This window comes from Ovis aries, chromosome 15 (genome assembly GCF_016772045.2).
Source record: "Ovis aries strain OAR_USU_Benz2616 breed Rambouillet chromosome 15, ARS-UI_Ramb_v3.0, whole genome shotgun sequence".
Lineage (NCBI taxonomy): Eukaryota > Metazoa > Chordata > Mammalia > Artiodactyla > Bovidae > Ovis > Ovis aries.
Genome location: NC_056068.1, coordinates 74,834,983 through 74,846,170, shown reverse-complemented (window position 1 = coordinate 74,846,170; position 11,188 = coordinate 74,834,983). Strand labels below are relative to the sequence as shown.

The following is an 11,188-nucleotide window of genomic DNA, read 5'->3' as shown; positions in this document are numbered from 1 at the left end:
TGGGAACACCCCACCTCCAGCTGGGAACCAGGGCTCACCCCTTGAGGGGACTCCCCCCCCCCACTCCACCCAAGGACTCTGCCGAGGGTCTCCTCTCTAAAGAGTGATTTAAGCCCCTTTCAGCCCCAAACACTTCTAATGGTGAATTGAGCCTTTCCTTTTGGCTTCTCTCAGCTTCTCCTCCCTCATGTCAGGACTTTGACGTCACCTTCTCCTCACTTAGCACCTCAATTGTATTTCCTGCAGAGCACCCCCTTTTGCACTCAGACACCCCATAGCAGGCTTCTCACATTCTAAGACTTGGGGCCTTTCCTCCTGCCCCTACAGTTGACTTCTAGGGATTCTTTTGATGGTTTTTCGGCTCCCTCCAGTGCCTCTGCCCTGCAACTCCGGGTCATGGTTCCTCCTGGACTTCTCTCCCCTAAGAGGATTAAGCCTGTGTGTTCTCTCACAGCACATGGACTTCTGGGCACTCAGGCTGCTGGGCACAGCAAGGTCCCCAGCTCTGGTGGGTCATAGAGCCTCTGCCAAATCTCACTGGCTTGTATGGCTAGTTGAGAGAGCCGCAGAGGTCCTGTCCTTCTGAAAAGGCACTGTTTCACAGCTGTGGAAGCCTATGTGCAAATCTAGACTGCCCACTGGTTGCGCCTACAGCGTAGTGCCCAGAAAGGAGCAGTGGGCACCTGCCCTGCAGCCAACAAGCCCTGAGCTCCACTTCTGAGGTTAATACCTAGAGCTGAAGGCCTTTGCTACTTCTCTTCTCCGTGTTCCTGGGCCCAGAGGGGACACATAATCTTTCCTGTCTTGGTTCAGGCTCCTTTCACTAGGACCAAAAGGTAACCGCTTGCTGCTATGGTGCTGACTTTTCCTCCCAGGAAAGCAGTTTTGCCACAGTGGCTAATAATTTTTCCTTAGTGTCTGTGCTTCTCTACTAGGGAGCACCCTTAGGTCAGGAATGTGTGCGCGTGTAGGACAACTCCACCTTCCAGAATCTTTGGCTCAAGAGCAAAGGTATATTAGCTCCCAAGGGCAAAGCAGAGCCATATTAGAGGGAAGGCAGGAGAAGGCGGAAGAGGGGAGGCCAGGCCCAAGTCTCGGCCATCAGGAGCTTCAAAGCAGAGCTGAGAACCAGACAAGTCCCAGGGTCAGGTTCTTCCTTTTCCCCTTTCTCACTCTGTGCAAGGCAGCTTGTGATATCATTGGCCTGGCCTGAACCCCTTCTCATAGGAACTTGGGATGTGGGTTAATAAAGCTCTCATGTTCAGCGGTCCAAAACTGGAAACCCTCACACAGTAGAGAAAGGGCCACTCTGGCCAGATGGTACCAAAGTCAGCATCCAGACTCTGGGCTTGGCTCTCCTCTGCACCAAGCAGCTGCAGCTTACATGCCCCAGCTAAGAATGGATTAAGGGCCAGGAGAGGGCCCTGCCATCGACTGATCCCCAGATTGGGGGTGTTGAAGTGGGCTGAGAGGCTAGGCCACTGCAGGAACCTCATCCCAGGCCTGGCATGCTCCACACCATTCTGGCTGACTGACCTCCAACTCTGACCAAGCTCTGGTGTCGAGACCACTAATTGCTCTAGCTGCTCAACTAGGGACCTCCCTGGTCCTCCATCTCCCACCCACTCTTCCCTGCTACCTCCAAGGTGGGTGAGAGGCTCCTGGTTCATTCAGATTAAGCCCTACTGCCGCCCAGTACCCAGACCTCCCACAAAATTGACATTACAACTTTGCTCAGATAGGATCAGACATTTATGGGACACATGGATATTCACAAACTGTGGGAGAAACACATCTTCCTAGCAATACAAAATCTCTGTATAAAGTGCATTTGGCCTGCGACCATCCCTCCCAACACTGGCCCTTGGGTCAGGATTTGGGGTAGTGCTCTGCAGGAGCCCCCAAGGACACCTGGGCCAGGAGAGGGGAGACACGAAGCCATCACAGAGCTCCAGGCCACTGGATAGCCCCTCTCCTCATTTCCAGTCCACTGGGAAAGGGCCAGCATGCCAGGGATGGTAGGAAGTAGGGGGCGCTGGTCCTGACAACATGTATCTTAGGGAAGAGACCCATCATCAAAAAGGTAGACAAAGGGAATCATCCTGCCATCTGAGGTGCTGTCAAACACCGACTCTGGCCCTAAGCCCTCTGGCCATCCCAGTTTCATCGGTCAGTCCTTCCAGGCTTGCTCTCCCCTCCTTCTGGCGGTGGCCCCCGATGCTCTTTCCTCCTGGCTGAGGCTAAGACAGCAGTGAAGCCCCCAACCCAACACTGCAGAAAAAGCTGTTTCCCCCATGCAATACGGGACATTTCTTGTGAGTTGACACAGATACAATGGTTGGACTCCAAAGGCAGCTCTCCAGCTGAGGAAGCCGGAGGACATCTCAGGGAGAAGCCTGTCAGTGTGCTGGACAGACGCGGGAGACAGGGGCCTGACCCAGGGTTCGGGTCCTAGGACAGAGAAGAGTGGAGGGCATGGCTGGGACAAGGTCACAGGGGAGGTAGAGAGGAGAAGGCCCAGGGCCAGCTTAATGTGACACGTGAGGACAAAAGTCCCACGAGGGGTTGGTCTCTCAGCCACACACACACACCTGCACACACTCCCGTGCGCGCACACGCTGCGGCTCGAGTCTGGGCCGTGGGCGGGAGGAGGACACACTCCAGCTGGCCACACAGTCTTCCTTTCCGCAGGGTCCTCCTCAGCACAGACCTCCAGCAGCGGGAGGGTTGAGGTGGGAGCACCAGCCGCCCCTGGATGGCAAGCCCTTGGCTTCTCTGGGTCAAACGCCCCACCTGCTGCTTCCAGAAGGGTTGGTGCGCCGGGTGGGACCTCAGCTGGGGCCCTTCCCAACCGTCCCTGGCCGTGCACCTGCCTGGGCCCTTGATGTCCAGCTACCGGGAGGGCTGATGTGGCAGCTCGGTGCTGACCAGCCCCGGGCAGATGGCAATGGCTTCCCTGGCTGCCGTCAGCTGACCTCGGGGGCAGGACTGAGGTGCCGTGGAGTGTGGCCAGGGGGCCCTCCACCTCCAGGGACCTGGCCTCCTCCTGCTGGAGGCTCTGGGTCTCCAGTCTGCTCTGATGGTGGAGGAGTGGTGAGAGCAAGGGTTAACTCCTAGCCTCAGGTTTCCAGCCCCGGAGAGTGAGAGGCTCCTCTCTCCTACTGTCAGACTGCACACCCAGCACTCAGGTCAGGCCCCTGGTGCACTTCTGCATGGAGCAGAAAGGCTGCAGATCTCTCCACAGCTCAGCCCCAGCTCCCCTAGGAAGACTTTGGGGAGTCCACTGGCAGGGAATTTTCAAAGCAGCAGCCAGACCAGGTGACTGTCTGGACAGCAACTGTCCCCTCCAGCCTGCCCGGCCCCCGGGGTCATAAAGCAGGAACTCAGGAGAATCCCACACTCTGCACAAGAGCCAGAAATGCTTCCCTCTGCTCCTCAGTCTGACGTGGAGGGAGGAGGGGGAAGGGGAGCAGGTGTCAGAATCCCACCTAAGGTCTGACCACCCTTCTAGGCATATGAGGCAGCGGGCCCCCAGGGATAGGTATGGGGTGACCGCCACCGCTGTGACCTCTAGTCCAGGGTCTGGAGGCTGAGGTGAAGCTGCTACCCATCCTTCTCTGGCCCAGACAGCTTTCAGAGACACATGAGTGTACACAGACGCATACACACGCAAACAGGCAGCCCTCCTTCCTCCGCACGCGCACACACGCACACACGCTCGCTCCGTCTCTGCAGGTGATCAGCGGCTCTGCAGGTTGCACTTCGCTGCCACAGCGGCGGCTCGGGCACCCAGGCTTTGCTCACGGAGCCACGGCACTGCAGCTGCAAGAGAGACGGGGCGAAAAGGAGCGTTCAGTAGACTCCCCGTTGCCCGGGACACAGCTCCTCTGGCTGTTTCTCTGGGGAACCAGGGAGAGCCCAGAGCGAAGTGCAAGGGCCGCGGCACCTGGGGACAAGGTGGCTGCTGGGATGCCAGCGGGTGCCTGGACGCTGGCCCTCTCCCTCTGAGGTGCTGACATGGACCAGCTCTCGCCGGTGGACTCTCTGGGCCTCCTCCCCCCGAGGCCTGAGGATGGCAGAGGAGGGGGTCACTACCTGAGGCCTTGACACTTATTCAGATACGACAAGGGCAGTTTCTGTATCAAGGCACAAGGGCTGCTGCCAGAGATGGGAGAATCAAGGAAAAAAAAAAAAAAAAAAGCTGAAGAGAAGCCAGCCAGGACCAGTAATTCTGAAGATGAAGGCAATGACTGAGTTTGGAATCAGAGGCTGAGCGAACTCCCACATAGAGATAAAAGAAAGCTGGCGCTGTGCTAGAAGCCTGGGGGGGTGGGGGCGGGGGAGAGGAGACACAAGGATGGGTCATCTTAAAGATTCATAACATCCTGGATCTAGGGCAGAGGGAAGAGATGGCCTCATGCTGGATAACAGGACAGGGCAAGCCCATCACAATGCTGGGTTGCCTGTTTCAAGAGGCCCAGGGTGCCTGAGAGTGCAGAGATACGCAGGCCTCCGTTCAAAGACTGTACCTCTTAGACGATGATCAGGTGGATGACAAGACGGCCTACTGAGCCTACAACAGGTCAGGCACTATACACATGTGTTAGATTCATATACAGATTTGTATACTGAAACCCTGATCCCCTCAGAATGGGACTGTCTTTGGAAAGAGGGTCTTTAAAGAAGTGATTAAGTTGAAATTAGGCGCCTATCGTGGGCCCTGATCCCAGATGACTGGTGTCCTTCTATGAAAAGATCAGGGCGCAGACACACACAGAGGCCAGAGCCTGTGAAGACAAGGCGGACGACAGCGGTCCTCAGGCCAAGCGGAGAGGCCTCAGGAGAGGCCAGCTGCCACCAGCTTGACCTCAGACTTCCAGCCCCAGAGCTGTGAGCGGATGCATTTCTGTCATTAGAGTCACCCGGTCTGTGGCACCTTGCGTGAATCCAAGCGAACTAATGCAGCTTGCGACCCCATTAACTCTGAAGACACAGCCTCCATTTTCACAGATGAGAAAACTGAAGCCAGAGGGCTACGTAAGCTGCCCAAGACGACAGCATTCAGGAGGGACAGAGCCAAGCCAGGAAACCTAGGTCTGTCTGCTTCCACAATCTACGTTTTTGCCACTAAGTAATCTCTACATTATAGGATCTCCCATTTAAGACTTTCAGAGGATATAACAAGAAATTCAACATGGTGGCATGAAGATTAACATTCAAACAACATCAATGGAAGTTTAGATATTAACAGAAAAGGAAAAAATGCTCTCAAGAGTTGAAGACATTGGAGTCAGGGGTTCAAAATCAGTCTTCTGACACATGCAGCCCTTTTCAGACAAATGTTAAATCCAAAGAAGATTTTAACTGGACGATGATAATTTCTCTGGAAGCTGGGAAAAATGAAAAACAAATGTACGAGTGGATACCTGTATGGGCCAATACTGAGTAACTCTTTAAAATATTTTCAACAATTTTCTCTTTAAACTTGTACTACAATGACCTAGCCATATTTTTTTCACTACAAGTAAATTATTTGTTACTAAAGTGTATATATGTTTATTGAAACATGCTAATTGACTCTTCTGAAACTGATAACTTCAGGACTGGAAAGTAAACAGGTGCTCCTACCCACTACCTCCATTTCTGGTGTTTTCTCCACCTTCAGGGACGAGGGACGATTAAGGGTGCTTGAGGATTCCTTAGAACACGAGCTCTTACTCTGGGGTTCCTGATCCTTAAGGGGTCCAAGGATAGGCCTTAAGGGGCAGTCCACAGAGACCATGACGTTCTGTGTACGTTTCGCTGTGTGTGGAAATAGGTGTAATTTTCCGGGGAGAGGCTTCATCCTTCATCAGACTCTTCAAAGCATGAGTAACCCAAAGAGGAGTTAAGAACTGATGCCTCAGCTTAGAAGATGAGGAGATGAGGTGTAGTTGGGCAGATATAATACTAAAAATTCATTGAGACCTATGCTCACCTGGACATGGTTTAGCCATGGGGCAGACCCGTGAAGGGAGGTGGCAATGACCTGGCCTCAGATAAGCCCCAGTGACCCACGACCCTCTGGGATGGCTTCAAAAGCCCACACAGAAAACCAAGGTTTGGAAGAACCAGCTCATCCTTGCCTACAAAGCTAGTCAAAGGGCGGGTCAATTGCTTACTCAAGCTGCTCGGTCAGCAGATAATTAGATGGTCTCTGTGCTCTTACTCTCAAGCTAGGGCATAAGTCTGCAGAAAAAGGCGCTCGGGGGAATCAAACGAGGCCGTACAGGAAAACGACAGCATCACTAAAACAAAGAGAAGTGCAGCTAGGGGAGAGGCGCCAGGGGAGAAATCAACCCAAACACGTACTAAAGACAAAGTCAGTCTCACAACGGTTCCACTCTCTCAACCCGTCAGAAGTGGCGGAACACAGACTAAGTTAATGACCTTCCCTCAGGGTGCCACTGTCAGTCAGGACGGCCCCTGTGTCCCTGGGCCCTCACACCGCTTCTCCCCCACTGGACACTCATCTGCAAGACCGCCGCACCCCGGCTCCCAGCCCGGGAGGGGCGTGTGTGGCCTCTGTGCACACCTGAGCCTCGTCAGCAGAGGAGGCCGCTGCAGCTCAGGGTCTGGAAGAAACGTGGCTTGGAGCTGGACCAGGCCTCAGGGGCCACCCTCCCCACCACAGGGGCTGAGGTGCAGGGCCCGAGCCTGAGAGGGGCAGAAGGCTGGCTCCCAGCCCCCACATCAGGAGCGGGGAAGGGCAGAGGTGCGGCTAGGCCTGGACGGGTTTACAGCTGGTCTCTCGGCTCAGCCTCTTGCTCCACTTTAGCTACTCGCCTGCCGTTCCTGCTGGACCACAGCAAAGGGGAGGAGTGTCTGTCAGTCAACAGCTACTGAGTAAGTGCCAGGGAAAGCATGAAGGGATGTCAAGTCCCAGCAAATTCTTGTTTCAGGAACTGAGTCAGAGAGGCAAGAGAAACCTGTGTGAAGGCTCCCAGGACGGGTTTCTGACCACCACACAGCCTCCACTTGCCCGGGCAGCGTTTCACAGACTGCCCAGTGCCGCTCACACACGGTCTCACGTAAGGATGGAAATACACGCGACAGACGTCAGGACAATGGAGCGATTCCAGAAGTCAGGCTCCCCTCGGTGGGAAGTGAGACTGTTAGCCGCTCAGTCGTGTCTGAGTCTTTGCGACCTGGCGGACCGTAGCCTGCCAGGCTCCTCTACCCGTGGGACTCTCCAGGCAGGAACACTGGAGTGGGGAGCTGTGCCCTCCTCAGGGGAGCCCCACGACTAACCGAGCCTGCGTGAACTTCGGGCGGAGGAGGGGGAGAGGTGGTCCTTGCCGTGAACCTTCCGTGTTCAATGGGCTTCTCTCAACAGATCGGTATGCACCAGCAGCAGGGCGAATGGATCCTGCGCACTGCTGAAGCAGCTGGACCAGTACAAAACCCGCACACAATCGGAGGCTGATGGAATCCCGAGTGGTCAGCAGCTTTGGGGATTACGCAGTAGCGGCTGAAATGAAAGCTATTTGAGGCTGGCTTTTCAGTTTTGTGAACATCGTACAGTAACCAAGTGCAGAACAGATACTGATGTGGGTCTGAGGTAAGCGTGGAACCAACTGATATCAGGATATGTTTTCCCACAAGATCAGTTTAAATCATTGTCTGGCCCAGGCCTGAGGCATCAGAAACAACAGAATAACAAACTAGAGAGGCTGGAGCTAAACACGGCCTGAAGGGTCCGTGATGGAGCCTTCTGGCTGGTAGATTGTGCTTATTCACGCCTGACAGCTATAGCATCTCGGAAAGGTTATGAATCCGGTCCTGAGTCACTAAGCTCCACTGACAGAGAGGAGAAGGGGCGAAGGCAGTGAAGACTATCGGCTCAGGCCCCGGGGCCACTGCTGTGTGGCCCGTCCAGCCCAGGCTGCTGGCTCTGACCGCGGGAATCACAGAGGCAAAGACTCCCTGAGAAGCACGTGCAAGGCGGCGGCGTGATTTCGTCTGTGGTGCATTTTACTCAGAGGCTTTTCACACGTGGTTTCTCCTTCTCTTTCCCCAATGCGTGTGCTCGGTGGGTAGGGCAGGTGACGAGATGCTATTATCACTGGTTCACTGGTGATGACGCTCAGCACACGGTGAAGCACAAGCGCCACTGAGAAATTCTTTTCTTCCAGGGTCTCCAGAGAACACGCGTATCTGTCCTGTCCTCCGACCTCCGGGCCCCACTTCCAGTCGACTGGCCACGATGAAGGGCTGACCCTTGAGAATCAGTCCTCCCGATCCCGACAGGCTGATGGACACCCCTGGACTACACGCGAGGAGAGGCGCTGGCCTCTGCACCCTTGCAGTGGCCTCTTGGGATCACTGCCATGGCCTCTCGACTGGCTCTCTCCCCACACCGCTTCCTCTCGCGTCCCAGCCCAACGCCTGGTTAATCTTTAAAAAATGCCAGTTTGATCATCCACTCTGTTTCAAAATGCGCCTTTGTTCCCAGAGTACACACCAAGGACTCTGTCTGCCTGACATTTAAGGCCCTCCACGACTGGACCCAAGTGTAACCTTATGTTCTTATAAAAAATAGTAATAACAATATCTGTAATAATAATAGCTATCATTTTCTTTAGGAACTTCTAAGGCTAAGCGGGGCTTCCCAGGTGGCACTAGTGGTAAAGACCCTGCCTTCCAGTGCAGGCGATGTAAGACACGGAGGTTGATGAGTGGGGAAGATCCCCCGGAGGAGGAAATGGCAACCCACTCCGGTATTCTTGCCTGGAGAATTCCAAGGACACAGGAGTCTGGTGGGCTACAGTCCATAAGGTTGCAAAGAGTCAGACACGACTGAAGCGACTTAGCACGCAAGGCTAAGTACCCTGTGTATCACACAGACAGTGTTAGTTACTGACAGCACCCACACTCTGCAGCTAATAGAACCTGGAGTTTGTCTGGTGGCTCGTGGACGTGGCTCAGACAATAGATCAGGAATGGTCTAAGTCAGTGATTCTCAGAGTGTGGTCCCAGAACAGCAGCATCATCAACTGCTGGGAACGTGTTAGAAATGCAAATTCTCAGGCCCCAGCGCAGGCTTGTTGGGGGCGGGGCCCAGCCATCTGCGGCTTAACAAATCCTCCAGGGGCTTCTGTTGCTCACTCAGGTTGGAGATCAACGGTCTAAATAATCCAGATCCTATATTCCAGCTTGGGGGTGGCTTTATGACGCAGTTCTGGCTCGTGATGCCAATGTGAAAAGCTGGGGAAGAAGAGGTGTCCTGGTAAAGGTTTTATTTTCTTGATGAAAAGGAAGAGAGGCACCCCCCTGATGACCTGGCACAGTATAAAACTGCAAAAAACTTCACTGTGCCCCAAACCCAAACTTTACTTTCTTTTACTCAACTTTATTTTTCCTTCATACCACTTAGGGCTTCTTGACACAAGATGTATCTATCTGTTTACTGTCTGTCTCCTCTCACAGAGATGCACCCAAGGGCGGGCAGGACTCTGTCAGTCATGTTCACAACCATATCCAGTGCCTACAACAGTGTCTGGCAAAGTGTTTTGATATATGTTTATTGAATGAATAAGTACAGCTGTCTCTGCAATTCCTTCTCTTTTTTGCTTTGAGCAAGGAATTGATGGCTGAAGCTGTGGCAGCCACCTTAAGGCCAAGAAATCAGAGAATCTCAGAAAAATTGGCTCTGACATTGTTGAGCCATCAGACTCAAACCAGCAACACTGTGCTCTGGGCCTTTTGTTCCTTCAGTTCAGTTCAGTTCAGTTCAGTTCACTCAGTCGTGTCCGACTCTTTGCGACCCCGTGAACTGCAGCATGCCAGGCCTCCTTGTCCATCACCATCTCCCAGAGTTCACTCAGACTTGCGTCCATCGAGTCAGTGATGCCATCCAGCCATTTCATCCTCGGTCGTCCCCTTCTCCTTCTGCCCCCAATCCCTCCCAGTATCAGAGTCTTTTCCAATGAGTCAACTCTTCGCATGAGGTGGCCAAAGTACTGCAGTTTCAGCTTTAGCATCATTCCTTCCAAAGAAATCCCAGGGCTGATCTCTTTCAGAATGGACTGGTTGGATCTCCTTGCAGTCCAAGGGATTCGCAAGAGTCTTCTCCAACACCACAGTTCAAAAGCATCAATTCGTTGGTGCTCAGCCTTCTTCACAGTCCAACTCTCACATCCATACATGACCACAGGAAAACCATAGCCTTGACTAGATGGACCTTAGTCGGCAAAGTAATGTCTCTGCTTTTGAATATGCCATCTAGGTTGGTCATAACTTTTCTTCCAAGGAGTAAGCATCTTTTAATTTCATGGCTGCAGTCACCATCTGCAGTGATTTTGGAGCCCCCAAAAATAAAGTCTGACACTGTTTCTACTGTTTCCCCATCTATTTCCCATGAAGTGATGGGACCAGATGCCATGATCTTCGTTTTCTGAATGTTGAGCTTTAAGCCAACTTTTTCACTCTCCACTTTCACTTTCATCAAGAGGCTTTTTAGTTCCTCTTCACTCTCTGCCATAAGGGTGGTGTCATCTGCATATCTGAGGTGATTGATATTTTGTTCCTTAAGAAAACTAAATCCCTCTTTTGTTTTCACCATAGTAGCCATGTTTTTTATCCTAGCAGCCCCATTTATTACTAACACATATATTTAATCATTTAATCTTTTTAACAAGAATCTAATTTTTGACGAGGAAACCAAGTCTCAGAGAGCTTAAGTAATTTGCCCAAGATCATGTAATCATGAGGCCCCCCCCTTGCTGCCTACATTCAATTCACCGTCCAGGTCCGCTAAGGTAGACTTCTGTGCTGTACTCCTGGATCGCTCTAGCCCACCACATCTGTCTAATGCTAAGCTGGTAGAGTCTGAATCATCTGTCCAGGAATTCTAGATCATTTGTCTTATTTCTCTAAGCAGACTATTACATCCTTATGGATGGGCATCGTATCATGTTTTATATGTCTTAAGCTCCCTTTCCTCACACATTTGCTGGTAACAGTTTCAGGCTCAAGTGGATGCCATTACCTTCCTGAGCAACCATAACCCAGACGATTAACCTCTCTGTTCTTTGATCTTCTCACTTGAAAGTCAGAGTATCAGCTTGGCAAGTTCCAGATTTGTACGATAGAATGAACTTTGCTTAGTATCACAGACTTAAGAGAGAACTAAGGGGTAATATCTAAG

The 11,188-nt window shown here is 52.5% G+C and overlaps 1 protein-coding gene across 1 annotated transcript in view; it reads right to left on the bottom strand.

Moving 5' to 3' along the window:
• Positions 1–1,729: 1,729 nt before the first annotated feature.
• Positions 1,730–11,188, bottom strand: part of CRY2 (cryptochrome circadian regulator 2) — a 34,924-nt gene continuing 25,465 nt past the window's right edge. Inside the window, exon 12 of the mRNA XM_027978974.3 lies at positions 1,730–3,822. The gene's annotated coding sequence lies outside the window, so the exon portion shown is untranslated. The remainder of the gene's footprint in view (positions 3,823–11,188) is intronic.